The sequence below is a fragment of the Ascaphus truei genome, chromosome 4 (genome assembly GCF_040206685.1).
Source record: "Ascaphus truei isolate aAscTru1 chromosome 4, aAscTru1.hap1, whole genome shotgun sequence".
Lineage (NCBI taxonomy): Eukaryota > Metazoa > Chordata > Amphibia > Anura > Ascaphidae > Ascaphus > Ascaphus truei.
This window is the reverse complement of record NC_134486.1, coordinates 364,670,960-364,698,459: the sequence shown is the minus strand read 5'-3', so window position 1 is coordinate 364,698,459 and position 27,500 is coordinate 364,670,960. Positions and strand designations below refer to the sequence as shown.

At 45.6% G+C, this 27,500-nt stretch overlaps 1 long non-coding RNA gene across 2 annotated transcripts in view; it reads right to left on the bottom strand.

Moving 5' to 3' along the window:
- Window positions 1–27,500, bottom strand: part of LOC142493781 (uncharacterized) — a 188,840-nt gene that overhangs the window by 86,696 nt on the left and 74,644 nt on the right. The window contains exons 2-3 of one of the 2 annotated variants that reach the window (XR_012801209.1): window positions 5,613–5,697; window positions 99–221 (exon numbers count right to left, since the gene is read on the bottom strand). This is a non-coding gene — a long non-coding RNA (uncharacterized LOC142493781). Of the gene's footprint in view, window positions 1–98; window positions 222–5,612; window positions 5,698–27,500 lie in introns of those variants that run through there. The other variant, XR_012801208.1, reaches the window with a different exon arrangement.

Here is a 27,500-nt window from a genome sequence, read left to right as displayed (position 1 = left end):
TTGTATTATTTGTTATATATATATGTGTAACGCTGCTTCACACCCCCCCCTCCTCTGGGAGATCTTGCTACTGCTACAGGTGTCATGGTGCTAAATACCTGTTGGGGTCCAGGAGAGATGAGCTTCCGCGATGGTAGGGGGGAAACAGAACAGGCTTTTGGTGATCCCTCAGGTTCTTCTCGTGGTGTCAGCGCCTCCAGTCACAGCAGGCTCCAGGGTTCCTGGAGAGAGTCCCCACCATGACAGACTTCTCGCATACCCCTACCCAATAGACTGTTACTTAGGCAGGGGTATATAAAAAAGATTATTTATTGAGGCAGCCACTGCAGTTGATATTACAGCACATGCGTCATCTTTTAGGATGGGTCCCAGACCTCTGGATGGTACTGGCCTTCTAGCAGTCTTGAGGCCTTGTGCTATATTCAGATCTTGGGGAGGCAATCAACCCCAAGAGGAGCTGAAGGCCTGTCTCTCTCTCCCGGCCGGGAGAGACTCAGAGCTCCACTCCTCTACCCCATGAGGGGGAGAACTGGGCTGCATGTCTCAACCCCTGGAGGGGGAGACCTGGAATGACTATAATGCCAGATTGGTTAACTCACCGACCACGCCTCCCCTCCTGCCACTCAAGGAGGTTGCATGAGGGGGGGGGGGGGGAGGGGTAGCCTGACAGTGCCTGTAGCTATCAGGACTTACGTGCCTGGGGGCAGAAAATATAGCCCTGGACCAGCCATGGCTACAGATGATTATCACGTTATTACTGCTGTGAAGCGCAATGTACTGTACATGAATGGCGCTATATAAAGATATACATACATACCTTACATGAAAACATTGAAATGATAGACTTATTGGAGTATAGGGTGGCATTAAAGCCTATATCCATTTTCAATGCAACTGGCCCTGTAGTAGAACAAAAGCTCCAACTAACAATGTACTGCGTCACAATGGCATAACCAAACTAATAAAAAAAAAAACAGTTATCAGCCACAACAAAACCACGTTACTTACAACTACTTTTTTATAACATGCATTCAACATGATTGACTCTAAATGTGTGATTTTTAAGCAGTGATTCAACCCACAAAAACGCGCGGCGTCGCATGTAACTGCTCATACTGCTGGCGACGGTCGCACCGCGACCGTACTGCAAAGCGAACGGCTGGGGAAGAGGCAGAGGATTTTGTTTTTATCTTGCGACGGCCGTGTCACGTGAGCGGTTCAGCCAATGAGGCTCGCGGCCACACCTCAGCCACGCCTCCAAGCCTCCTCTGCTCTCTCCCCCTGGCATAATCAAGATGCTGCTCGGCGGCAGCGCAGGGTGATGCCACAGAATAGCGCTGCCGCCCTGCAGCACTTGGTATAATCTCAGCCTCACTGTGGTTGCACTAGATCTATCTTTGAGATTCTAGGCAGGTTATTTCATACTAGGAGCGTAATGCCATTCTGCTTATTTTATTCCCTTTATTTTGTTTACATGAATTTCTAAAAAAAATAAATGAACAGCAGAAAGCAGAAAGGGAGCACGGTAAATCCATAGGCAAAAAGGTACTTTAATTAAACCCCAATAATATACATTATGTAATGACTCTTTCCTGTAATAAGAACTTTACTTCTCTATTCCTACTTTGGGTTGTCAGGTGTACGGTATTGAACCGGACAGCCCGGTATTTGGTTACTCTGTCCGGTAAAAAATGAGAGATAATACCGGACATGTATGTGTGCGGGCGGGGACACATGTATGTGTTCAGTATTACCTCTCTGGACTTAGTAACCAATCGCAGGATTTCCCAGAGCAGGGAGAGAGTTGGGCTGCTGCTCCTAGGGGGCTGGGCAGCTTCCTCCATTCGAATTGACTGCTGCTGTGTAATGCAGCCAATCAGGAGGAAGTGGCAGGATCCTTGGGGTGGGGCCAAAGAACGGAGGAAAAGCATGTAGCAGAGTTGAGGCTGTGTTCTGTGTGTATTTGTTCTGTTTTGTCCTGGTGTGTGTGTCTGTGTGTGTGTGTGTGTGTGTGTGTGTGTGTGTGTTTTCTCTGGCTGTTCTGTGGGGGTGATAATGACAGGAGGGGGGTGAGAGAGGATGAAGGGAGGGGGTGAGATGAAGGGAGGGAGGCAAGAGGATGAAGGGGGGGCAAGAGGATGAAGGGAGGGGGGTGGAGAGGATGAAGGGAGGGGTGAGAGGATGAAGGGAGGGGTTTTGTACTTCCAGACCGAGTCTGTCGTTATTTGTATGTTTTATGTGGGCACTGTTAAAAGAAGAGAGGGGGGCTTCCTCACACTACACTGCTGACCTACGGTTCATTGGCAGATATGATATAAGATTGGCATAAAGCAGACGTGGTGCCAATATTTTAAAAAGGAGCTTGTTCACAACTGGGTAACCAAAGACCGGTAAGCCTAACATCAATAGTGGGGAAACTACCTGAAGGTTTAGCATGGGATAATATTCAGGAATACATAATAGGGAACAAAATTATCAGTAGTCAGCATGGATTTATGAAGGACAGGTTGTGCCAAACTAACCTTATGAGTTTCTTTGAGGAAGCAATTAGGAATTTAGACCAGGGTAATGCAGTGGTCTTAGATTTTGCCAAGGCTTTTGATACTGTGCCAAAACAGAGGTTAGTGTACAAAATAAAGAAATTGGACTAGGTAAAAATATTTGCACCTGGATTGAAAACTGGTTGAAGGACAGACAGCAGAGAGTTGTCGTAAATGAGAACTTTTCAGGTTGGACTAAAGTTGTGAGTGGAGTACCTCGAGGATCGGTACTGGGACCGTTGCTTTTTAACTTATTTATTAATGACCTTGAGGTTGGCTTAGATAATAAAGTTGACATCTTTGCCGACACTAAAGTGTGAAAGGTACAGTAGTAAAATTCGAGCAAGTTGTAATTTCTCTCCAGGGGACTTAGATAGACTGGAAACTTGGACATGAAAAGGGCAGATGATGTTTAATACAGATACATGTAAAGTTACGAATTTGGGAAACAAGAATAAACAGGTGACTTGCAAATTAAAATGGGGGGGAAAAAAATAGATGAATCTTTCATGGAAAAGGACGGGGTCCTTACGGTTGGAGGAAGGGGATTTCACCAGCAACAAAGGAAAGGGTTCTTTACAGTAAAGGCAGTTAAAATGTGAAATTCATTACCCATGGAGACTGTGATGGCAGATACAATAGATATCTTCAAAAAAAAAAAAGGTTGGACATCTTTTTAAAATGGAAAGGTATACAGGTATATACCAAATAAGTATACATGGGAAGGATGTTGATCCAGGGATTAATCTGATAATATTGGAGTCAGGAAGGAATTTAGTTTTCCCCTTATGAGATATCATTGGATGATCTTTCACTGGGTGTTTTTTTGTTTGCCTTCCTCTGAATCAAAATACTGTAAATACAAATATAGGATAAGTATCTGTCATCTACATTTAGCATAGGTGGAACTTGGACCTATGTCTTTTTTTTCAACCGTCACCTACTATGTAACTGTGTAAGATGGCTGCCAGTACACCTGCAGCTGCCTTGCGCCTCCACAAAAGTGAAAAGGTGGCATGTATAAAATGGACTTGTGTTCTGTCACGACTGACCAACAATAAATATGGCACCAGTAATAAGGTGGCTCTGATTTCAATTTTAACAGTATGCTCTCTCAAAGGAGCAAAATGGACAATAAAAATGTTTGCATTTGCAAGTAAAAATAAATAAAAATAAAGTTCAAAATAGTACATGCGGATTTGGTTAAGTATGAGGAAATGTTTGCATTTTGAGTTGGAACCGCCCCTTTTCAGAAGCTTGACCAATAAGCTGTTTTTTATCCATAGTTGGCAAGACTACAACAAGTACTGTAGCTGAAAGGTCTCAGGATATACCACATGTACGTAGATTGCAATGTTTGTTCATTTTAAAAAGAATGTCTCAAAGGTTGCCAAGCTACTGTATACAGGAAGGACAATGAAATTGACGCAATGCACGGCAGAAAATAAATTTCCTGTCTCCGTTAAAGATAAACAAATTATGATCACCCTCTACACCCACATTTTGTTCAGTTATGTCAGTACAAGGATTTTCTCAAAATCCCTTTTTAGATCACAACACAAGTGATACTAATTTGAACAGTGTGTTTGTTGACATAATATTACCAAGTGGTTAAGTGCAACTTCCCTTGATGTAAGGAAGATTTTTCAAGTGACAAATGTTAATAAAATAAGTAAACGTCTTAATCTTGTTCTGTATCCTTTATGCTACTGGTCGCTATTTTTGTTCTTGAATATTATTTCTTTCAAATGATGTGGCTATATAAAATATGATCACTTGTATCAAAAGAGTTTAAAATTAAAATCCAACTCAGTAATTTTTCTATATTAAGTCATCTCACAAAATCCTTACATCTATTCAAAGAAGCTTTAAAGAAAATTAAAACTCTGTGACGAAGTGATACCCTTACAACCTTTCCATACTGAGCAGCTCTTATTTAGAGAATACAGTGACCACCAGAACAGTACTGCTGTTCCCTTTTGCAGATGACAAATCCTTACTTTCGCACTTGTTAGCCAACCTTTATAAGCAAGGGATCTATTATGTATTGTAAATATCACGGTTAAATCTGTAAACATATCTTTGTAGAGAACAATAATGCAGGTACAACAGAAGTCCAACAAAACATCCTACATTTTCTTTTAGGGTACATGTAAGCTGGGGGACAGGAATAAAGCTACCCATAGCCACATAGTAACCACCAAACCAGGCACTGTACTTACAAAGATGTGCGTGGTGTAGAGGTACAGAATTGAGTTAGCATATGAAAGGTCCTGGGTTTGAGTCCTGTATGATATGGTATAATTTATAAATTATAAAAAAAATTTAAATAATAATTTATAAATTATTTCTTTATTTTTATTATATTGTATAATTTATAAATTATACCATATCATACAGGAATCAAACCCAGAATCTTTCATATGCTAGCTCAATTCCGTACCTAAACCACAGGGACTGTGTGATGTCATAGACTCTAGAAACAAACTTAACATTTACAGCACTGTGCTGTAAAGAATAAATATATTTATAGGGTCTGTCGTGTCACACATAACTTGTATTAATGTTCAATTCCCACATGGTGTAGGTGTGTGTGTCCATTAGCATTGAATGTTTTAAAAAAGTGTGTTGTGTCATGTGACAGCTGCATAGAGGAGAGCACGTGGACACAGCACTATGAAGTGAGGAGAGAGATCAAGATGACGGTAAGTCCTCCCAAAATAGAGGTTTTCAAATCTCGGAAGCCACGCTCAGACCGCGTTATAAGCGGATTCGCGTTGTAGCGGATTGTGCTATAATGGGGTTGAGCTATATATACTTCGAAGCCAGGCAGAATGGTTAAGAGCCATAGTTTGGTAAAGAAGCGGGAAGGGTGGCCGACACAGCACTTCCACATGGTGGGTAAGCGGTGACACAGTACAGCCAGCACTGTGCCACCACACAGGCACAAGGATTACATTTTTAGGTTCCAGGGATTCTTCTGTCCCTGCTCTGTCTCGTGGAATTGCACTGATTACCAAGTACAGGTTATTATATTTCAAGGAAACCAACAAAAAATAAAGTTTGACTTACCGAAGTTGAATTTAGGTGTAGGTCAAAATGTTATGAAGAAAGAAGTTTATTCTGACGCACCCACAAAGAAAATGTGACTTGCATACTAGAAGAAAAAAAAAAAAGAAGAAGTTTAACATTCAGCTATTATAAACTTTTCTCTTACTGAAGGTAGTAAAGTGTAGTATCTAGCCGTATGCTTCAGTGTATAGACTATAGTGTACTAGACTATAGACTATTTTTGACAGAATTAAAGTAAAATATATAAATGTGTAATCCGGAGATTGCTTGCCATGTGCGATCTCCCAGACCATCATTTCCAACTTTAATTTTTAACTTTTCATAAGATTATCATCAATAAAAGGCAGCAAATCATTTTCCAACTCATGATTCCTAAAATCCTCCAATGCTAAAGGGGTATTGCAGAATCTGCTGCAAATAGCGCGGCACAGCGCTGGGCGACTCCCTGGTGAGACCAACACGAATAGATTAATACAGGGTATGTCCAACGCGCAGATATTGTGTGTCAAGTCAAGTGTTGACTGCTGCAATCATGACTTTGTATGGTAGGGCACCCCCCCATCAAAACAATTGGTGACACCCAGTATTGTACTTTAAAAGAATATGTAAAAATCTGGCCAAAAGTAATGTCCAATTTAGATTAGGATAGGAACAATTTCAAATGTTTTTTTTTAGAAGACTGAACATTGCCAAAACCAATGAACTGTGTGTGAGTGAAGCATGATTTCAAGCAAAGTTTGTTTCCTTTCTGTTTTCAGCACTTACTTTTCTACATTACAAGAGATTTACTGAACTCGAATAGCCACAATCCCAGAGTGATCACGTTACTGCCGTTCAATTCAGCAACGAGAGAGTAGTGAATCCTCCCCTCTGTCCTTTTTATTTGCAACTTTTGTTTTACATATACTGTACTGGCAAACTTTTAGCATATGTTACAGCTACGCATACTACAGTACATGTAACCATATACCGGTACCATGTTCAGAGCTACTGGTTATGAGAAGGTTATGGCAGATGAAAGAAAATAAAGTGATAAAAAAAACGATCGACTACAGTAAAGACAGAAATTGCTCAGAATAAACATGTTCCAACCTGTGTAAGTGTTCCCACGCCAACGTTCTCCCTGACGAAGGGGCTGTTTATACCCTAAAACGTTGTGCACTTGGTCTCGTTTCACCAATAAATGTTCTGAGTTGACCTTTATATTATACAATATGTGAGTGTCTAACCTATTCTTCTTCTATTCAGATTTATGCTGGTGGCAGTTTTGGTGGGATCCTGCCACAGAGGACAGAATGCCCACCCCCCGCGCCCACCCCTCCCCCCGATAGACAATTACAGTATATGCCATTTTCACACAAGTGGTGCAAGGCATGTGTACTTTTTTTTGACTAGAAAAAAAACCAAGGACTGAAGAGTTGGCATGTCTGGATAGCTCAGAGGGGCTAAATACCATAGTGATCATGTACTCACATTTGATATACTGTTGATGGGTTTACCAGTTAATTCAGATTACTTGATTGTTTAAAGGAAGAAAAAAAAGTGTGTGCACCAGACATAGTAGTTAGGAGGAGTTATACAAACACACATTATAAGAATATGTACATTTCTAAACTAACTTATGCTATATGTAAGCACCCCACACATTACTTTCTGACACATGTATGGTAAATAAAAAAAACATAAAGGCTAGAAATGCCTCCAATAACCATTTCACAGGAAAATTGTATTTTTCAGTTTGACACACGCAATGTGCCTGTAAGGTCCCTTTGTTAATTACTGTATCTGAAGTAGATATTGCAGACCACCTATCCTGAGAAATTACATGCTTGAGTTCCTGAATTTTTTAACTTCCAAAATCTCATAAGATTGACGAGTAAAATAGGGACAAGGAGAGGCTCAGGGAGTAAAGACACTGACTCTATAAACAATGGCACCGAGTGTGAATCAGGGGAACCGGTCTGCTCAACTCCTTGTGATCTTAGGCAGGTCCCTTTATCTTCCTGTCCCTCAGGCACCAAAATCATAGATTGTAAACTAATCTGGGCAGGGACTGTGTCTGTAACAATTCCTGTGAGCTGCGTACTGCGCACTATACTGTAATTGTGAAGCGTTTTCAGTCCCATTGGAAGAAAAGCGCTACATGAAATAGAGTTCTTAGTATTAAAATAAACAGAAGTACTGAGGAGGATACCCGTATTTCTGAGCAGCAGAATAAGCTTTATTGTCTTTCCAGCTGAGGTCTGGTTAGGTTAGGAATGCTGCAGTGCAGCAAGTGATCAATGAAAATTCATTGTGTCTAGACATATACTGTAGTTCAGAATAGCACTCAGTGTTAAAGCAGCAGTGCCACATACTCAAACACGGAGGTCCAGTACACTCCATGAAAACCAGAGCCTATTAGGATGCTGCCTATACCCATAGTAAGGTCAAGGGAAGACCAGTGGCTTTCAGAGCACATATTTTGGAAACTTTCAGGACTTCTTGGTGCAAAACATCAAATCAGGTTCATTAAAGAAAAAAGTACAAGTAATATATTATATATACAGTATATATACAGTGTTCGACAATTCATTATAACTACTCGCCCGCGGCGGGTGGATTTAGGCCGCTGGCGAGCCGTTGCTGCGGCTCTATTAATTCCTCTGCTCGCGCCAAAATGTTCAATTTTTTTTTTTAAATAAATAAATAATTCCTCTCCCTGATTGGTCTGACGGGGGAAGAGGGCCGGCTGGCAGCTCTGGGTCAGCCTCTCTCTCCCCCCTCCCTCTGCCAGCTCTGGGTCAGCCTCTCTCTCCCCCTCCCCCTCTGCCCCCTGCCAGGGGCGGGAGGAGCAAGGGAAGCGCTTCCCCTCCGTCCCACGCTCCTTTGGATCCCGCGCGGGCAGGTTAATGCTGCAGGCTGACAGCTCTGTACAGTATGCACACGGGTAGTGCGCGTGCGCACGCGCAAGCAAAGTTCGCTGCTGGATCCAGCGCGTCACCGTCCGGCCACGTTTCCCATCGGGAAGTTGGTGTGGCCGTGCGGATGTCAATTTCCCCCGCAGGCCCCCCGATGTTCCCCGCAGGCCCCCACGTGCACTCCATTTCCCCCGCAGGTCCCCCCGATGTCCCCCGCAGGCCCCCACGTGCACTCCATTCCCCCCGCAGCCCCCCAATGTCGCCCGATGTCCCCCGCAGGCCCCCACATACCCCCGATTTCCCCCGCAAGCCCCCCAATGTCGCCCGATGTTCCCTGCAGGCCCCCCAATGTCTCCCAATGTCCCCCGCAGGCCCCCACGTGCACTCCAGTTCCTCCGCAGGCCCCCCAATGTCGCCCGATTTCCCCCGCAGGCCCCCACATGCACTCCATTTCCCCCGCAGGCCCCCCAATGTCGCCCGATGTTCCCCGCAAGCCCCCCAATGTCGCACGATGTCCCCCGCAGGCCCCCCAATGTCCCCCGCAGGCCCCCCAATGTCACCCGCAGACCTTGATGTCGCCCCCCAGGCCCAAGATACCCACATACCTCTGGTGAGTGTGACTCCCGGCTCCATTTCTTGGTGTGTGTGTGTGTGTGTGTGTGTGTGTGTGTGTATGTGTGCCTGTGAGTGTCTGTGAGTGTGTGTCTGCCTGTGTGAGTGTATGTGTCTGTGAGTGTATGTGTCTGTGTGTGTATGTGTCTGTGAGTGTATGTGTCTGTGAGTGTTTGTGTGAGTGAGTGTGTGTGTCTGTGAGTGTGTGTCTGAGTGTATGTGTGTGTCTGTGAGTGTATGTGTCTGTGAGTGTTTGTGTCTGTGAGTGTATGTGTCTGTGAGTGTATGTGTCTGTGAGTGTATGTGTCTGTGAGTGTATGTGTCTGTGAGTGTATGTGTCTGTGAGTGTATGTGTATGTGAGTGTATGTGTCTGTGAGTGTATGTGTCTGTGAGTGTTTGTGTCTGTGAGTGTTTGTGTCTGTGAGTGTTTGTGTCTGTGAGTGTTTGTGTGAGTGAGTGTGTGTCACCCTCTCCGTGTCACCCTCTCCCTGTGTCACCCTCACCCTTTCCCTGTCACCCTTTCCCTGTCGCCCTCGCCCTCTCCCTGTCGCCCTCGCCCTTTCCCTGTCGCCCTCGCCCTTTCCCTGTCGCCGCCGCCCTTTCTCTGCCGCACTCTCTCTGTCTTTGTCTCTCATTCTCTGTGTGTGTTCTCTCTGTGTCTCTCCCGTTCTGTGTCTCTCTTTCTCTGTGTGTCTCTCTTTCTCTGTGTGCCTCTCTTTCTCTGTGTGTCTCTCTTTCTCTGTGTGTCTCTCTTTCTCTGTGTGTCTCTCTTTCTCTGTGTGTCTCTCTTTCTCTGTGTGTCTCTCTTTCGCTGTGTGTCTCATATCTCTCTTTCTCTCATATCTCTCTCTCTGTGTGTGTGTGTGTCTCTGTGTATCCCTCTCTCTCTGTGTGTGTGTGTCTCTCTCTCTGTGTGTGTGTGTCTCTCTCTCTCTCTCTCTCTCTCTCTCTCTCTCTGTGTGTGTGTGTGTCTCTCTCTCCCCCTCCCTCTCTCCCCCTCCCTGTCTCCCTCTCTTCCTCTCTCTTCCCTCTCCCCCCCTCTCTCTCTCTGTGTCTTTCTCTCTGTCTCTCTGTGTCTCTCTCTCTCTGTCTCTCTGTGTCTCTCTCTCTCACACTCTGGATCTCTTATTTACCCTATATATCTTAACTGCCCTATACTACACCGAAATAACCTATACTGCTTTATTCCAGCTCTGACTCAAGCTTCACACGGAAGACATCGGAATCCCCTCTAACCCAGAAGACAGGTAGGGAACACATCCCCTCCAATGTATAACATTGCGGGAATGAGGTACCTGGACATTGAGGGACTGCGGATCAGGTAAGATCCCAGGCGGGATTGCTGCTTTAGATATTGTGAAGTGGGGACTTCCAGACACTGGTTAAGGGGTTCCGGAAACTAGTCATTCACACCTGGCTTCTATTTCTAGATCCGACATTTACACACACACGTAAAAAGGACTAATTGTAGTATAATGTAATACAATAAATTCATTTATGTCAAAAACGAATGTTCTGACTAGGAATTTATTAAATGTATTTTATTTATATATTTTATTTTAAAGCGGGGTTGGGGCGGGACTAGGGCGGGGTTAGGGGCGGGGGCGGGACTAGGTGGCGAGTAGATTTTTTGGTTGGGCGAGTAGATTTTTGGGTGATTTGTCGAACACTGTATATATATATGTAACGGGTTTCCCCCCCCCCGATCGCAGATTATACTGTGGGAGCGGAGAAACATACGTGTTACCAGGTGTGTGGTGCATTACCTGTTGGCTCACAGGAGGGCTGAGCTTCCGCCACGGGGAACCTGGGGCAATTACAATACTATGGACAACCACTTACAATAGGTGCAGCGCCTCCACCTGCGATGGCTCCCACCAGAGGGGGAGTGGTTCCTCGCAGGACAACACAATAATCACATACACAGTGGGGTATAATAACTAATACTATTTACTTTAGGTACAGAATATAACACATCATGACATCATAATACCAACTTAAACGGTGTCCCTCTCTAGAGGAGACACTTACTGCGACATCCTGCAGGACGCTTCCCCAACACCAGGTGATCCCACCCAGTGTCCACAGAACCCCACCCAATGTCCCGCACTCTTGCAGAGAGAACGTGGGTGACTGCGCAGTCACAGTTACACTAAGGGCCCGTTGGTGCACTTAGAACTGTAGATACCTCCGTGCTCGGATCAGCAACGCTTCACAAAGGGTCAGACGTGCGATGAATCCGTCTGATCCTATCCTGGCGATATTCTCTGTGGACCCCAACATGGGTCCGAACTCCGTCACTGGAACCGCAGCATCCGCAGAGTCCCTATCTGACGATATAGCAACGTGACACACTGCACTATAGGCCGTCCCTAGAGTACAGCATCCTTAAGGGGCTTAAGGGGAAACTCCTAGGGCATGCGGGGTGCCTATCCTATGCAGGTAGGTCCCTGCACCCACCCTACTCGTAGCACGGGCCCTGGGCCATGGCTCCCCGGATTGGTTACTGCTATAAACCCCCCAGTTGCCTCATACTACGCGCAACGCTCTGCAGACTAACACCAGCCCCCTTATCCCTTCCTATTCCCCAGCTCTAACTACCATGAGTGACAGGGTCCCTAACCTGAGGCTATCCCTGGCAACACTCACTAACCTGGTGGGGAAATCAGGACTAACTTGGGCCTTAGGGCCGCTGGCCTAGTGCAGGGAGTCCCTGACTCCTGCACCCTACCTCTTTCCTTGGGCTCCTGACTCTGACTGACTAACGTAGCTGCCAGCCCGCCAAATGTATCCACTTGCTCCCTCTGCAGATCCTTGGCCCTCATTGGCCACACTGACGCACCTGGTGTGCTTGGCCCTAAGCCTCATGGGAGTTGTAGTCCCGTGGAGGCTGTACTTACATTGGGGCCGCGTGCGCACCTTCCCTGTGCCTGCACTAACCCCTAATGGCCGCCACAACATCTCCCTGTCTATCCCTACTCTCACGCGACTCTCTAAAGGCTGGCTGTATTCCCTACCTACTTCTGCACATGCGCGAGCTGTTCGGGGGCCTCTCGCGCTAGCTGTCTCCTGCGCATGCGCAATGCGCAGAACAATGGCGGCGCCAGGCTTACCGCGCCGCCGGGACCTTAGCGACGCGACCGCGTCCGTAGCAACGGCCCAATCGCGTCCCCGGCAACCTGCAGGGAGAGACGTGCTGCTCCCTCCTCGGCCCCCACCCTCCGGAATGGCCGTCGGGTCTGCCGCTGGCCTCCGGCAGTACCCGCCATCGCTCGTGGCCACGGAGGCTCCAAGGGAGGTCGAAGGGGGCAAAGGGTGACCTGGCTACATATATATATATATATATATATATATATATATATATATATATATATATATATATATATATATACATATCCCTCAGCCCCCCCCCCCACCCCGGTCGCAGATCGGGCCCCCTAGGGTGTGCTAAGGTCTGGCTACATGTGTCTTGGTGGTGCATACCTGTGAGGAACAGGAGGGCCTGAGTCTCCCGCGATGGTATGGGGGACAACAGAGACAGGTTTCTGGGGTACATGCCTTCATCTGGTTCTAGTGGTGCAACGCCTCCATCTCTGGCAAGCCCCATCAGGGTAGGGTGAAATCCTTCCAGAGAACCCCTCGATGGGGCAAGAGATTTCAGTCTCACACAGTCTCTTATAAAACAAGTAGCAGCAGTTCTTTATTATCCGCAGCAGCACACAGCACACAGCAGTATCAGGTACAACAGGTCTTCTCTCTCCAGACTGTACCCCTTCAGGATGGGCTGTCTGGGGCTCTTTTTTCCCCTGCCACCACCCTAAGTCACAGGCACTCAGGGTGGGGCTAGCTCTTCCCTCACCCCCTAAGCAGTGTGAGGGGCACTGGTCCACCGCAGGTCTATCAGCTCTACTCAGGGCCTGCCTGAGCTCCTCCAAATGTAATGCATAACTCTCCAACTCTGCGCTCTGAACTGACACACTCCTTCTGCTGGAACACACACACTAAATTGACTGTGCACTGCCCTTTATGACTTTGGCAGGCCCCTCCCCTATGTCTCTTGCCTTAGACACAGAGTCAGGTGGCCTACCTCGACCATTCAGGCCAGGCCTTGAAGCGGGGGAAACCCATGATAATTACTGGCAGCCTGCCCTTAGCACGACTTACACCAGTAGGAGGAAAGACATATAGCCCAATTTCTTACCAGGGCTACACTCTCCCTTAATGGTCCCCACTTGGACCTAAATTTAGCAGCACAATCCTGCAGGTGAACAATCTGGAAAACAAACACAAATTTATTAGTGTCTATACCTCAGAAGGTTCCACCCAGATGGCGATAAAACATGACGGTAACTCCCAACATGGAGAACCTAACTAATAATAATGACGCATGTCAGGCTTACGAACTTCCCGCCCATTGTGATCAGTAACCTTTACATAATAGGGCTGTACCGACCCATACTCCGGCCGATACACTATACTATGCATGTAGATGCTCCTCCCAATGCTCCAGGCCCGTATAACATCACAGACCTTGTCCTCATTGTGATAAGCCGCCCTACCGAACCTAGTTCGAAGGTACTCCATAACTGCTTCCCGGAGCCAGGTATCTCTCTGCTCCTCTATTTCCTGCATAATAGGCCCAGGCACATAGGGGAACTCAGCCATGAGACTGTCTATACCTATCCACTATGGCTCTATCTGCTCGGCTTTGTTTGGTTAGTTTCCGGTCACCTGCCCTGCTTGGCAGTACCCAAAACTCAGGCTCCTCTGGGGCAACATCATACAAAATGGCGGGGCCCTTGGGACTCATGATCTTCTGCTCAATCTCCATGTATCTCTTTTCTAATTCATCGGCCACCTCCTGGGGAGAAAAGGCACTTATAGCCCACCAATGGTCAACTATATTATTCTTTATGAGCAAGAACCGCGTACGGTCCATTCCTTTGTGGTACCCGGTGAACAGAGGTGCCCACCACTTATCTTGGTGCTCATACCCTGACCCTACACTGGTACCTGTATCTGATTCCACTTGTGAGGACACACCTGACGTGGCCGCCTCAGTAGAGTGCGAGCCCATGCGTCTACCTCTTGTATCATCTGTGTAAATTGTGGGGTTAATCTTCTGTACCACCTTGCCCACAGGACCCGCTTCTGCAGTAGTATGGGACCCTCGGGCCCTACCTCTATGTACAGGAGAAAAAGGCACAGGATTAGGTACATGAATAACACTTGCATAAGGTATCTCCCCATCCGACCCTTCATCACTGAGTTCCCAATCCCTCCAATCTGTAGAGTACTTGGGATTCTTAGTTAACTTATCCCCGCTAGGGCCCGGTGTCTTGACTCGTGACGGGGCAGGGGCAGTGGCCGGGGCAATGGCGCTAGGGGTTGTGACTGGGGCATCGGCAATGTCCGGTATAGTGTCTATAAGTCGGGCAATGCCGCGACCAGTGGGCATCTTTCGACTTGCCCTCTCCGGCGCACTTCGTGCTCCTCGTGTAACGCCTTTGGCCTTTAGTGCTGCAAGCGCGGCTGCCATGGCCACTCTCCTCTCTGAGAACAACGCTCCCAGGCCTCTTTGCCAGCCGGACCCGGAAGTGACGTCATCGCTGGTGGCTGCGGAATCTCCATCCGCTCCGTGGTCTCGCACCGGAAGGGGCGGTGGTGGACCATCCAGGTCGCGGACGGGCAGGTAGGACTCAAGCCTCTCTCTCTCGCCCTCTGCAGGTTCCGTCTTCGCCTGGCAGGAGTAAGGGGATGGGGGTGTCTCCTTACCGCTTCGCTGCCGGCTGGTGATCTTTGGTTCCTCCGGAGCCGTCTCGGATCCCATTTCCGCTGCACTGGAGTCGCCACCATGGGGGGACTTCTACGCGGCTCAGGCCGCACCAGCGCTCGCCGTCGGGGGGTGTCCGGACTCGTCTGCTCCCCCTCTCTGGTAAGTGGACCGCCATCTTTATTACAGCTGGGGTGGTTCGCCGGTAGGCGCATCGCCACCGATGATAGGCCATCTCCTTCCTCCGAAGACGACTTTGCCGGTTCCTCCGCTAGGGAGTCACCTGGGTCTTTTGCCGCACAGCCAGTGGGTATTGGTACGAAACGGGCCCGCTCCGGTACCTCCACTGCGGTCGCGCTTTTCTCCGCCGGGGCATCTTTTGTTGCTCCGGTTGGCTGGGCCTCGGTCCCCACCTCAGCGGTGATACATGGAACCAGGGCACCTTCTCTGCCGCCTCCGTTAGGGTTCCTGGCGAGGCACTTCGTGGCGTCTTCAACATAGGCCATGGCTCGACAGGCCATAGATAGAACGTGCCACATTGAGGGCATCGTGCTGTCGTGCTGGGGCCGGTCTGGGTGTCCTGCAGTGTACGCACAGGCACCGGAGATACTCTCGGCCATCAACCTCCACAACCAGGAAGCCTCCTAGAAACTGAAAGGGTGTCATATTTAAGTCAGACATATTTGACGCGGGGGTTGAACAGTTCAGTTCGCTCTTAGCTCCTCTCTCTTCAATTATCAGACAGAAGTGAAGTTCCTCGCTCTCACTTCCTGTCCCTCCTTCTGCTGGAGAGGATGATTCAGATTGGCTCTTGCAGTGCCCCCTCCCTCTGGTGGAAACAAGAGGAGGGGCACACTCTCGCTCAGCGTGACGTGGCTTCTTCTGTCGGCCAGTCACTGCACAAGTGGGTGTATCTTTGGCTTTCGCGCCGCTCTGCTCCTTCTGCAGGGGATCTGGGTTTGGCGCCAAACCCCTGCATCTCGCCACATTTCTCTTGCAGCTTGCTTGCACACGGCATGTGCACGATCCAGGCTTGGCGGGACTCCCATTTTGAAACAGCTGCTAGCTGCTGGGCCGTGAATGACGCTGCTGTCGCCATCTTTAACTCCTTCATGCTCCGCAGAGCACATGTATTGGCGGCCGCCATCTTTAGTGAGCCCTCCAAATGTACAACAGCGCTACGCTCAGTGTCTAGTGTATAACTCGTTCCTAGACACTGACTGTTCTCACGGATACTCTCTGATACTCTCTGCATGCTCTCTGACTGCTTTTACCCACTGATATGATGTATGGCATACCCCAGGCTAGGCAGAACTCTTTCTTGGTACACCGCACTCGCTGACGGCTCCTGCAATTACTCTGTGGTGTGGTTTATGTGGGTGCTGGCTAGTGTACCGGGCATCTCCCTAAGTACGGGCGTCTCCTACTTTTGACCACACATAGTGCAGACCCTGGGCCATGATCCCTGGACTAGTTAACAGGCTAACCCCCCCAGTTGCCATACACTATCTGCCTCAAAGGACTAGAACAGCTATAGCCTCACACCCTTCTTACAACACCCTCTTAGGGCACCCAGGGCGTACTGTGCGAGAGGACATACTCTCCTGACTACCCCTGATGTGCAATTGCGCCCTACTTTCTACAGCACTTGCATGGAAGATGTACCTAACACTTTCAGCTCTGCTTCGCTGTAAACCTGTCCTGTTTCTAGATCTCAGCAGCTCGCCTCCAAATGTAACCCTCAGACCCCCCCCCCCCCCGGTCGCAGATCGAACCCCCTAGGGTGTGCTAAGGTCTGGCTACATGTGTCTTGGTGGTGCATACCTGTGAGGAACAGGAGGACCTGAGTCTCCCGCGATGGTATGGGGGACAACAGGGACAGGTTTCTGGGGTACATGCCTTCATCTGGTTCTAGTGGTGCAACACCTCCATTGCTGGCAAGCCCCATCAGGGTAGGGTGAAATCCTTCAAGAGAACCCCTCGATGGGGCGAGAGATTTCAGTCTCACACAGTCTCTTATAAAACAAGTAGCAGCAGCTCTTCATTATCCGCAGCAGCACACAGCACACAGCAGTATCAGGTACAACAGGTCTTCTCTCTCCAGACTGTACCCCTTCAGGATGGGCTGTCTGGGGCTCTTTGTTCCCCTGCCACCACCCCAAGTCACAGGCACTCAGGGTGGGGCTAGTTCTTCCCTCACCCCCTAAGCAGGGTGAGGGGCACTGGTCCACCACAGGTCTATCAGCTCTACTCAGGGCCTGCCTGAGCTCCTCCAAATGTAATACATAACTCTCCAACTCTGCTCTCTGAGCTGACACACTCCTTCTGCTGGAACACACACACTAAATTGACTGTGCACCGCCCTTTATGACTTTGGCAGGCCCCTCCCCTATGTCTCTTGCCTTAGACACAGAGTCAGGTGGCCTACCTCCACCACTCAGGCCAGGCCTTGAAGCGGGGGAAACCCATGATAACTACTGGCAGCCTGCCCTTAGCAGGACTTATACCAGTAGGAGGAAAGACATATAGCCCAATTTCTTACCAGGGCTAAACAAACACACACACACACACACACACACACACACACACACACACACACACACACACACACACACACACACACACACACACACACACACACACAGTAACGCAGAGACAGTCAGCACACTGGTGTACAACATAAGGCAGATGCTAGTCCCATAGGAAAACACACAGTATAGTTATAGTTACCAGTCCAAAAACCAATAAAGGAGACAGCATACAGCAAGGAGTAATCCAAAAGGTAATTGTATTCAAAAAACAAACAGCTACACATATTATATATATTCTCAAAAGAACTGATCCTGCGCTCCTACCAATTTGGGCTAAAATATACTAGTGACAGGTTTACATTTAGAAGCTAAGTCTGTGTAACAAAGGAGTCATGTGGTTGCATCTTTTGATCATGATTCAAGCCGGCCAACCTCCTCAAGGTAGACTCAGTTTAGCAGGTTCTAAATGTAACCATATCACTAGTATATTTTAGCCCAATTTGGTAGGAGCACAGGATCTGTTCTTTTGTTTTCCATGTATGTAAGGCCAATCCTTTTACCAGCAGCACACTTCCAAGGGGAGGCGCGCGGTAATAAGTACAGATATATAACTTTATCTCAAAAAGCGTTTTACTGGAGAAACAAACACAAGCTTTTATTTCTTTGAATTTTAGGATCGTAGTTTGGATACACACCTACTGTACACATTATCTAAATTATGGTGGGTAAAAAAAAACAAAAAAAAAGACAAACACTGTCCATCATACGGTGTACAGCTAATAAAAATATCACTTATGAGCACATTCACATGTCTCAGACAGGTTGGCAACCATGATTATACCCATTATCTCTTAGTATACAATTCTTCCACTGCAGCCATGGATTCTGGGAAATTACATGCAAATGAGCATTTAGTGTCACCTTTTACTTATTGTCCATTTTAACATGGACCCCTATTAGCACATGCCTGCTATATTACACAGTTTTTCAGCACAGCCTGGGTTAAAGACGTGCATAACTGTGTGCTCATTTGCATGTCATTTCCCAGAATTCCTGGCTGCAGTGGAAGCACTGTATGTTAAAGCTGCAGTTCAAGCAATATCCTACATGTGTTTTTTTTTTTTAATAAATCAGTGCTATACTATGAGAAAATACTTGTAGCATAAAAAAAACACAACAACTCTGAATTACATTTTTAATGTATTATAATTTAACAAGCATTTTTTGTTTCTATAGCAACCATTTACAAATTCACATCCCCTTCCTCTTCTGAAACAGGCTCTGGCACACCCCTTTTTGAGCCCTGATCTCTCTCTAGCAGTGCACAAATTGTATCTAGTGACTGCCTGGTCACATGATCTTCCCCACAGAACTTTGCATCTTTGGCCCTCTTCGGCTGCACTGGCAGCCATTTAGTGAACCCCCGAGCCAAATCTTCACTGATCGGTCACAGGAGAACGGATCGATCGGCAACTTCACTAATTACTTATTGTGTGAATTGTATTGATGCACATATTTAAAGGGGGAAAAACTGTAATTTAAAAAACAAACAAAAACAAAACAAATGAAATCGTCAGCTTGGACTGCTGCTTTAACAGATAATGGGGACAGGCAGGGTTGCAGACCTGTCTGAGACATGTGAATGTGCTCACAAGTGGTATTTTTTTTTGCGATACATATCTATATTGACGGTTGCTCATACCCCTATTGAAGCAGCTGGCTAGGTTTCATAGCCTTCTTAAACAGCTGGCTGCAACTGCGGTTAAACCCTATTTTCAGTCACCTTTACATTGATTAATTAACTTTCAGAATTGTTCTTTAAAGGCGATTTATCTGGCACAACATTCTTGTGAAAAAATGTCAAATGCTCTTTTTCTCAAAATGTTGAACTTAAAACCTGCTCGACATTTTTTTTCTTCTCTTCACTAAATTTAGCAAAATATTAGAGGAATGATGGAAAATATTTATGCCACATATCGGGACGCACAATTCAGGTTAAAATTCAGGTCTCAAAGAAAGAGCACATATTAGTGTTGGAGTTTGTGCTTATATTTCACTTTCATCATCGTCGTCCCTTTCATTTGACGGGGAAAGAAAATAAGCTCTACTCTTGTTACATTATACCACTGGGACATATTCACAAATGTATGCCTTTCTGCCTTCTAGAGCAGCATGGATTCTTTATTTGAATAGGTACGGTATGAATCTCGGGAGCTGAACCTCATAATGTCAGCTCTGGGGTCGCGGTGACCCCTGAGATACTTACCTCTGTAGGCGTGTGCAGGTAGTCCCATGATTCTTAAATCTCCCGCGGCACTGGATTTAAACCTCTATATTGTTTACCCATCGAGGGATGTTACCAGGGGCACCATCAGGGATAAGTTCTCAGGAATCACAGTGTCCCAGGAGCAGAAAATGAACATGGTTCAGATGTGGAGACCTCCTGCTTCCTAGCTAAATAACAAAAATATGAAGGGGGGGGGGGGGGGGGGGGTGAAGGAGCACGGGGAACTTTAAAGCAGAAATCTTCCCAAAAACTATAAATATGAAGTCACCGTTGATGTTGTGCTGACCTATTTCTAATGCTTACTTCTTTTAATTTTAACCAATGTATTACTTCCCTGGCATCAGCTGTTACCACGGGAACCTCCTCCGAAGGCGTGGGAATGGCAGTAGTAACCTCCCAAGAAGGGCCATTTTTAACAACTGTTATCTCTAAAATGAACACCTGAAAGCCAAACACTAAGGGCATATGTGCACTTGTTTTGCCACGAGTTACTGATATGCCCATTCACCATTTTCACCAAAGCTGACCAAGAAACTGTTGTTGAGAAGGCCTCACAGCGGTAAGAAGCAATGCAGGGAAGAGCTGAAAAGTGAAAGAACCGGAGAGAAAGGGGAGGAACAGAAATTAAAGTAACAGGGAGGGAGCAGAAGGGAGCACCAGATTACAATAAAGCAGGGAACCATGGACCCCTTGAGAACGGGCCCTTTGACAGCAGTGACAAGTGCCCTTTAAATGGGAAAGGGTTCGTTTAATTGTGTATTGTTCATTTGTTTTGAATTTATGTTATGGTGTTTGATTTGGGCATTTTGAAATAGGGCATGATGTGATGTCAGTTGTGCAAGTCAGAACATTGGTGGGCAAACATTCATTTGGGACAGTAGATGATGATTTCAGCTTTTTTTCAGACCAAGCAATATCCTACGTTTTTTTTTTTTTTTTTTTAATTTAAATAAATCCGTTCTGTACTATAAGAAAATACTTGTTGCATTGTGGTTTTTTTGTTTTTAAAAAAACTTTGAAATTAAATTTTTAATGTATTATAATGTAACACGCATTTTTTGCTTCAATAGCAACCATTTACAAAGGCACATCCCCTGCCTCTTCTGAAACAAGCTTTGGCACACCTCTTTTTGAGCCCTGCCCTCTCTCTTGCAGTGCACTAATTGTATCTAGTGACTGCCTGGTCACATGATCTTCCCCACAGAACTTTGCATCTTTGGTCCTCTTCTGCTGCACTGACGGTCATTTAGTGAACCCCCGAGCCGAATCTTCGCAAAATCGATCACAGGAGAACAGATCAATCGGCAACTTCGCTAATTACTTATTGTGTGGATTGTATTGCTGCACAAAGGGAAAATAAAATGGCAGCTTGGACTGCTGCTTTAAAAAAGTTTTTTAAACCACTAAAACTCCTCTTAACATTTATGTTAGAGGCATATGCGCACCCCAAATAGCTAGGTGGGGAAATCAAAACTACGTCTCGCTTTTAATTATTGGGCCAGGCGAAATAATGTGGCGAAATAATGTTTAGTATATAAATTGCGTAAATGCTATCAAATACTGCAGAACAGGTATCACGTACAAGAATAGAAATAAATGCATTATCTAAAACATGACCGCCTGATATAAACATATCCTTGTGACCACAAGGTGACCTTCCCCAAAAGGAATAATACCATCATGATAGTCATATGTATAATTACACACACCCGCACCCACAATCTCAGGAAATATGTCAGTAAACAGAACGTCCACATCAAAAGGCTTGTGGAAAGAAAAAGGTAACGTTGGCTATTTGTCCTCTTTTAAGAACATACTCCTGATCTCCACTTTTGGCCGCTCTGTTTTCTCCTGCATGTGGAACTAGAGGAAAAGTACATTGCATAGAAAGTGACAGTGAGAAGGAACTGTGAAGGAATTCAACAACACTTGGGATAGGGATAAGGATATCCGATATATAGAAGAAAGTTAAGGAATCAAATGGGGTATGAGGTTTTACAAAAGATAGGAAAAGTGGCAGATACAAGGAGACAGGGGGTCAATAGGACAGGGGTGCTCAACTCCAGTCCTCAAGCCCCCACAGGTCAGGTTTTTAAGATATCCCTGCTTCAGCACAGGTGACGCAATCAGAGGCTCAAATTGAGCCACCAGTGCGGACGCTGGGATATGCTGAAAACCTGACCTGTTGGAGGGGCTTGAGGACTGGAGTTGAGCACCCCTTCAGTAGGATAGGTAATGTTGTAACTAACCCCTCTGGAAATGAATGACATGAACTGTAAAAGCAACAACACACAAATATATTGTTTAAAAAGGTACTGTAGCAGGGTAGTGAGAGGTTGGACACCAGACTCCATCACAACAAACAGGAATGTTTTTTTCTTACGGGACTTAAATAGAAATCCTCTGGGGAGGTTCAGCTCCGGAGAGACCCTGCTCCAAACAGATTACAAAATAAATAGAAGAAGGATGGGTGCCTCTTTAAAAGGGCCATGTGCCAATTTGTGTTGTCTGCTAATAAACCAGCATAGGTGATATTATTTTATCACCTGTTTGCCGTGCCAACCCAAAAAAGAAAGTGTGTGTGTGTGTGTGTGTGCGCACGTGCGTGTGTGTGTAAAGTAATAAAAAAAAATGTTGTAAGTACTTTTCAAATATTAAGTTGGTGAATTCCACATTGGAGTAATGTTTTAAAATATATACTTTTCATTTTTTAAATGGTACAGGTCAATAAGGCCTGCATTATAGCGTCTTATGTTCAGGGTCTAGCCACAAAGTTGCATATTCAGTGTCTATACCGTGGTTCTCCAAGCATCCCTTTATCAAAACACATATCATATTGGTATGGATATGCTGCCAGTCACAAGACATTATTTCTATTACTTATTGGGGTTGAGACAAACTATTAGAAAGACTGGGGAAAGTAAACGATGTGTCTTTTACAAAGACTGTGGAGATTGTTCATTAAACTACGATAGTGCCAATCGGGCCACTATCGAAGAGATGTGCAAATATCTCTGACAGGCAGTTTAAAAAATAATCACCTATATGTATCAAGGTAAAATACTCAACGGAATGAAAAATCCCCAAAATTCATTTTTCCTCTCCTCCAACGTATTGGCCTGTTTTTTTGTGTGTGTTTTTTTTAGTACAATTAGCAAAAAGAACATCAGATTGGGATTCTGAACAGGACAGCTTGTTTGTAAGAAAAATGTTAAGATGATTGGTTGAAAACAGGTCTCGATATAAAGATACTAGGCTGTCCGAAACATTATCCGCTAGAATTCAGGCGCTATGGTTGCATTAGAGCAGCGGTGAGCAAACTGGGGGGCGCGAGATTAACTGCGGGGGCGCGGGGTTTACAGAGGCCCCGCGCGCTTCCCGAAGGCACTTTCGATTAAGTGTTGGGGAAGCGGCGAAGGCCTCTGTACACGTTACTTACTGTGGTTCAGCCGGCATCTGGAGACGCGTAGCCATGGCAATGTGACGTCAAATGACGCCGCGGGGTCGTGACGACGCGTTGCTATGGCAACGTGACGCCATGATGCCCAGACGCCGGGAACCACGATAAGGAGGGAGGGCACGCGGAGAGCAGGACAGACGGCAGGGGGGCGCAAGGGGAAAAGATTGCGCTCCCCTGCATAAGCGGCATCATTTCACCTTCCGTAGCCCTATCATTTAATAAAATTACATGGAGTCAAAATACTGAAGTGGGTAAAGACGTCTCGGGTTACATGTTTAAAACAAACACCATCTACTGTAGCAACTGCAATGAGTAATCAAACATGCTGCAATATGTAAGCACGGAGGCTTCTAATCAGAATGTTCAGATACTGTACTTCCAGCAAGGCCATTGTGAGAGAAATGGAAAAACATGCAGAAAAATAGAAGCAGAACAGACATCTGCTGCCCAACTTACCCGGGAGCTGCACTTACACATCTGTCCATTTCCAGTGAGCACATTACCTACACACTTTAAGCCAGGAGCAGGAACATTCCTTTCGTACACTAATGGCTTAATGCAACATCACACTACATTATACAAAAATAAAGGGAAAGATAAAATTGTGTATCGAACAACCATTTTAAAAGTTAACTTTCTAAACCAGTGCTTTTCAAGCTGACCTCAATTATCTTACTGCGTGACTTAGGTCGTGCTTATACCAGAAACTGCAGACCGCGCGACGTTGTGCGCCTCAAAAACAAATTGCAACAATGCAATGTATGTTTACATACCCCCGCGCGCAGACGCAAACTTCAGGGCGGCAGGCAGGCAGAACAGACCCGGGATTTTGTTTCCAGCAGGCGACGGCCGCGTCACGTGAGCGGTTCAGCCAATGAGGGCGAAATCGCTCGCGGCGAAAGCCTCCATCACGCCTCTCTGTCTGCAGTTCACATGCCGCTCGGACGCATCGCTTTGATGATGTCACGGGATTGCGCGCACGCCCAGCCGGAGCTGGTATAATCGGAGCCTTACGGGTATTACTTTTAAAAACAATCATAATGCAGGAATGTACAATTACATCAATGTGTAATTGAGGTCGGTTATACTGGCATTGCAGTGTGAAGCTGGATGCGGTTTCAACCACACATTAAATAAGTTATGGTGGGTAAAAAGGGACACACACCATCGACTCTTTAAGCTGTAGCTTCATATTACCCACTGATGAGACTCAAAAGGTCAAAACAGCTGCTCTGTAAGTAGGGTTTACTGGCAATGCAATTCTTTAACCCAGGCTGTGCTGAAAAGCTGTGTAATAGGGTAGACATAAGTTTATAGGGGTCCATGTTAAAATATGAAGCAAAAGGTGACACTGTTTGCTCATTTGCATGTAATTTCCCAGAATCCTTGGCTGCAGTGGAAGCACTGTAAGCTAAGATAATGAGGAGAGGCAGGGTTGCGAACCTGTCTGAGACGTGAATGTGCTCACAAGTGGTATTTTTATTTGCTGTAAACTAGTGAGTAAATGACAAACGAAACAAGCAGCATGCTCATTTTAGCAACTGAAAGGATTTATTTTTTTACAAATATTTATGCAGCTGCAAATCTGTGTCATACAAATACTGTACAGTGGAAAGCAGTTAAAATTGATCCAGGAGGTTTCCGTCCAATTTACTGCATCATTAAAAAATACACGCATTAATTCATGACCTTGCTGGTTCTGGTAGAAAAAGGCCATTCCGTTAAACCAGAGCACTCTTCATAAACAAAGAGGCAGCATAATTAGAAACGGGAATGTGGATTCATTACAAAGAAAATGCAGAAAATAAGAGAATATACAACAGTCCAATAATGTGAGGAAATATTGTTAAGTGAAAATGTAAGACACATGAATGTAGAACCCGACAGGTTATTGGCACAACTGGTCAGCCAAATTTCTAGTAATATAGACCAGGGTGCTCAACCTCAGTCCTCAAGCTCCCCCTCCCGCCCCCCCCCCCCCCCCCAACAGGTCAGGTTTTCAGGATATCCCAGCTTCAGCACAGGTGGCTCAATCAGTCCTTTCTTGAGCACAAGTGGCGATTGAGCCACCTGTGCTCAAGCTGGGATATCCTGAAAACCTGACCTGTTGAGGGGGGCTTGAGGACTGGAGTTGAGCACCCCTGATATACGGTAGACTATTTGACCTCTATCTCACTTCTCTGTTTACGGCGCCCTCATAGAAGCATCCACCGAGAGCTACAAAAAACTGAATTATTCCATTGGTTCCCAGCGTTCACCTCTACTACGCCCGCGAGGAGACTACTTCATGGACCGACGACTACCTCTTGAAAGAAAGAAGCATTCAACAACCAAGCTTTTCGGATCTCATTTTCGAAATGGATACAGACAATTTATGCTCTCAAATTAGCACGAGAAAGACCCTTTCTATAATTATTTTATTTAGATTTTTTTTTTACGTGGAAATGTAAGATTGAATAAAGAAATGTAGTGCTACTACAAGTTTGTAAATATTATTACTACTGTAGTTCAAGTCCTTTGGTCTCCCCTGATAAGTTTATGATGTAAACCACGCAGCACTTAAATGCACCTCTGGTACGCAGCTCTGCTTTGTTCATGCCCCTTACAGTAGGTGGCGTTTAGAACTGAACATAGTTTGTGTTACCAGTAATGATGGGCAGATTTGCAGGTTTGAAATACAAACTATGCCAACTTTGGAGCCCGTTTGGAAGGTAGTCACACTGCGGAATGGGCTTTCAAGGCCGAGCAAAATTTGAACCGAAACCGGAGACATCTTCCCATTCAAATTTGAGCCATTAGGGCCTTATTATATATCGGGAAATGTTAGACTCAAAATCCCCATTGAACAGCCCTACAGCAGATACAGAATTACCCCCTTAGTGAAGACTCGTGCAGGTTGCCTATGGCATGTGCAGAATAAGCTCCTATTCAATATGCTATGAATATGCATGCAACATCATTTTTGGTATGGTTATGGCTTATTGTGTATACCTACACAAGGCTCTTATTCAATATACTGTGAAACTGTTTTTTTGTACTGGAGAAGATCTTGGTCCCCTTCCCTTGAATGAACCTAAACTCTTCTCCAGAGCAGGAAAGCGGCTTTACCGCCTCTAGGGCCCTTAGCAATGTATACAATAATTCAGAAACATAAATAAACCTTCGGGGGGGGGGGGGGGGACACAAACCTACTTGTAATTGGTGAATTACACAGCAGAATGTTTTGAAAAATAGTTTCTAGACATCTAAAAAGAGACAACCATATTTTTATATAATCATATTATACTAAATCATATTACATCACCACTCCCTATGAAAAATGGTTAAAATCATAGAGCTTTGATGCATACATTGTACTTTAGAGTGTTGCTTTGCAAATAATCATATTTTAAAGAAGGAGAACTTTTCGGTCTTTGCAAAGTAAGCACTCACTCATGGGACAGTGGCTGCTTAGCACACTCTTTTGTAGAATGGAAATATCACTGCACATAAAACAACAAGGCTCAACAAAGTATCCGGACGTTCCTCCTTCTCCTTCCGTGCACCCCAAAACTGGAACAACCTACCAGAGACTCTCATATCCACCACCAGCTTAAGTTCTTTCAAATCTAAGGCTGTCTCACACTTTAATCTGGTCTGTAACTGTTTCATACGCCCATAATATATATTTTCTTTAACTGTGCACGCAATGTCTTGTACATAATGTATACCTTGTTCACTTATGTAACTGTACTTGTAACCATGTATTATTTGTTTTACTCTGTGCCCAGGACATACTTGAAAACGAGAGGTAACTCTCAATGTATTACTTCCTGGTAAAATATTTTATAAAATAAATAAATAAATAATAAAACATTACTGAGCATCCGGATCCAAGGAAGCAAGATGGATCCTCCAGCCTCTCTCAACAGAAGAAAACATTTTTTCCCTGCATATGCTTGATTAATTTGCCATTAATCCTATGCTATGCATTTATTTGCCGTTGACACCATTCCACAAATGAACATTTACTGTTTGTTTAAAGGAAATCGCATAAGTTACGTTTCGCCAATTCATTTTTGCCTAAGTAAATACAGCAATTTTACTGCCATTCTTTGCTGGGGAAAAAAAAACCTTTTGGGGATTAGGGCTCTTTCTGCTTGACTAATAATCCGGCGTGCAGCTTCTTATGTGTTGGCAAACAGAACTGTTCCAGTACAAAGAGCTTGTTGTGATTCATAGGTAACTTATGAGGTTTCCATTTGCTATTTTATATAGTGTTGTGATGTGATTTTCTGCTCCCGTTGGTATTATTATAACCTTCGCTAATCACGGATCAGTGGAT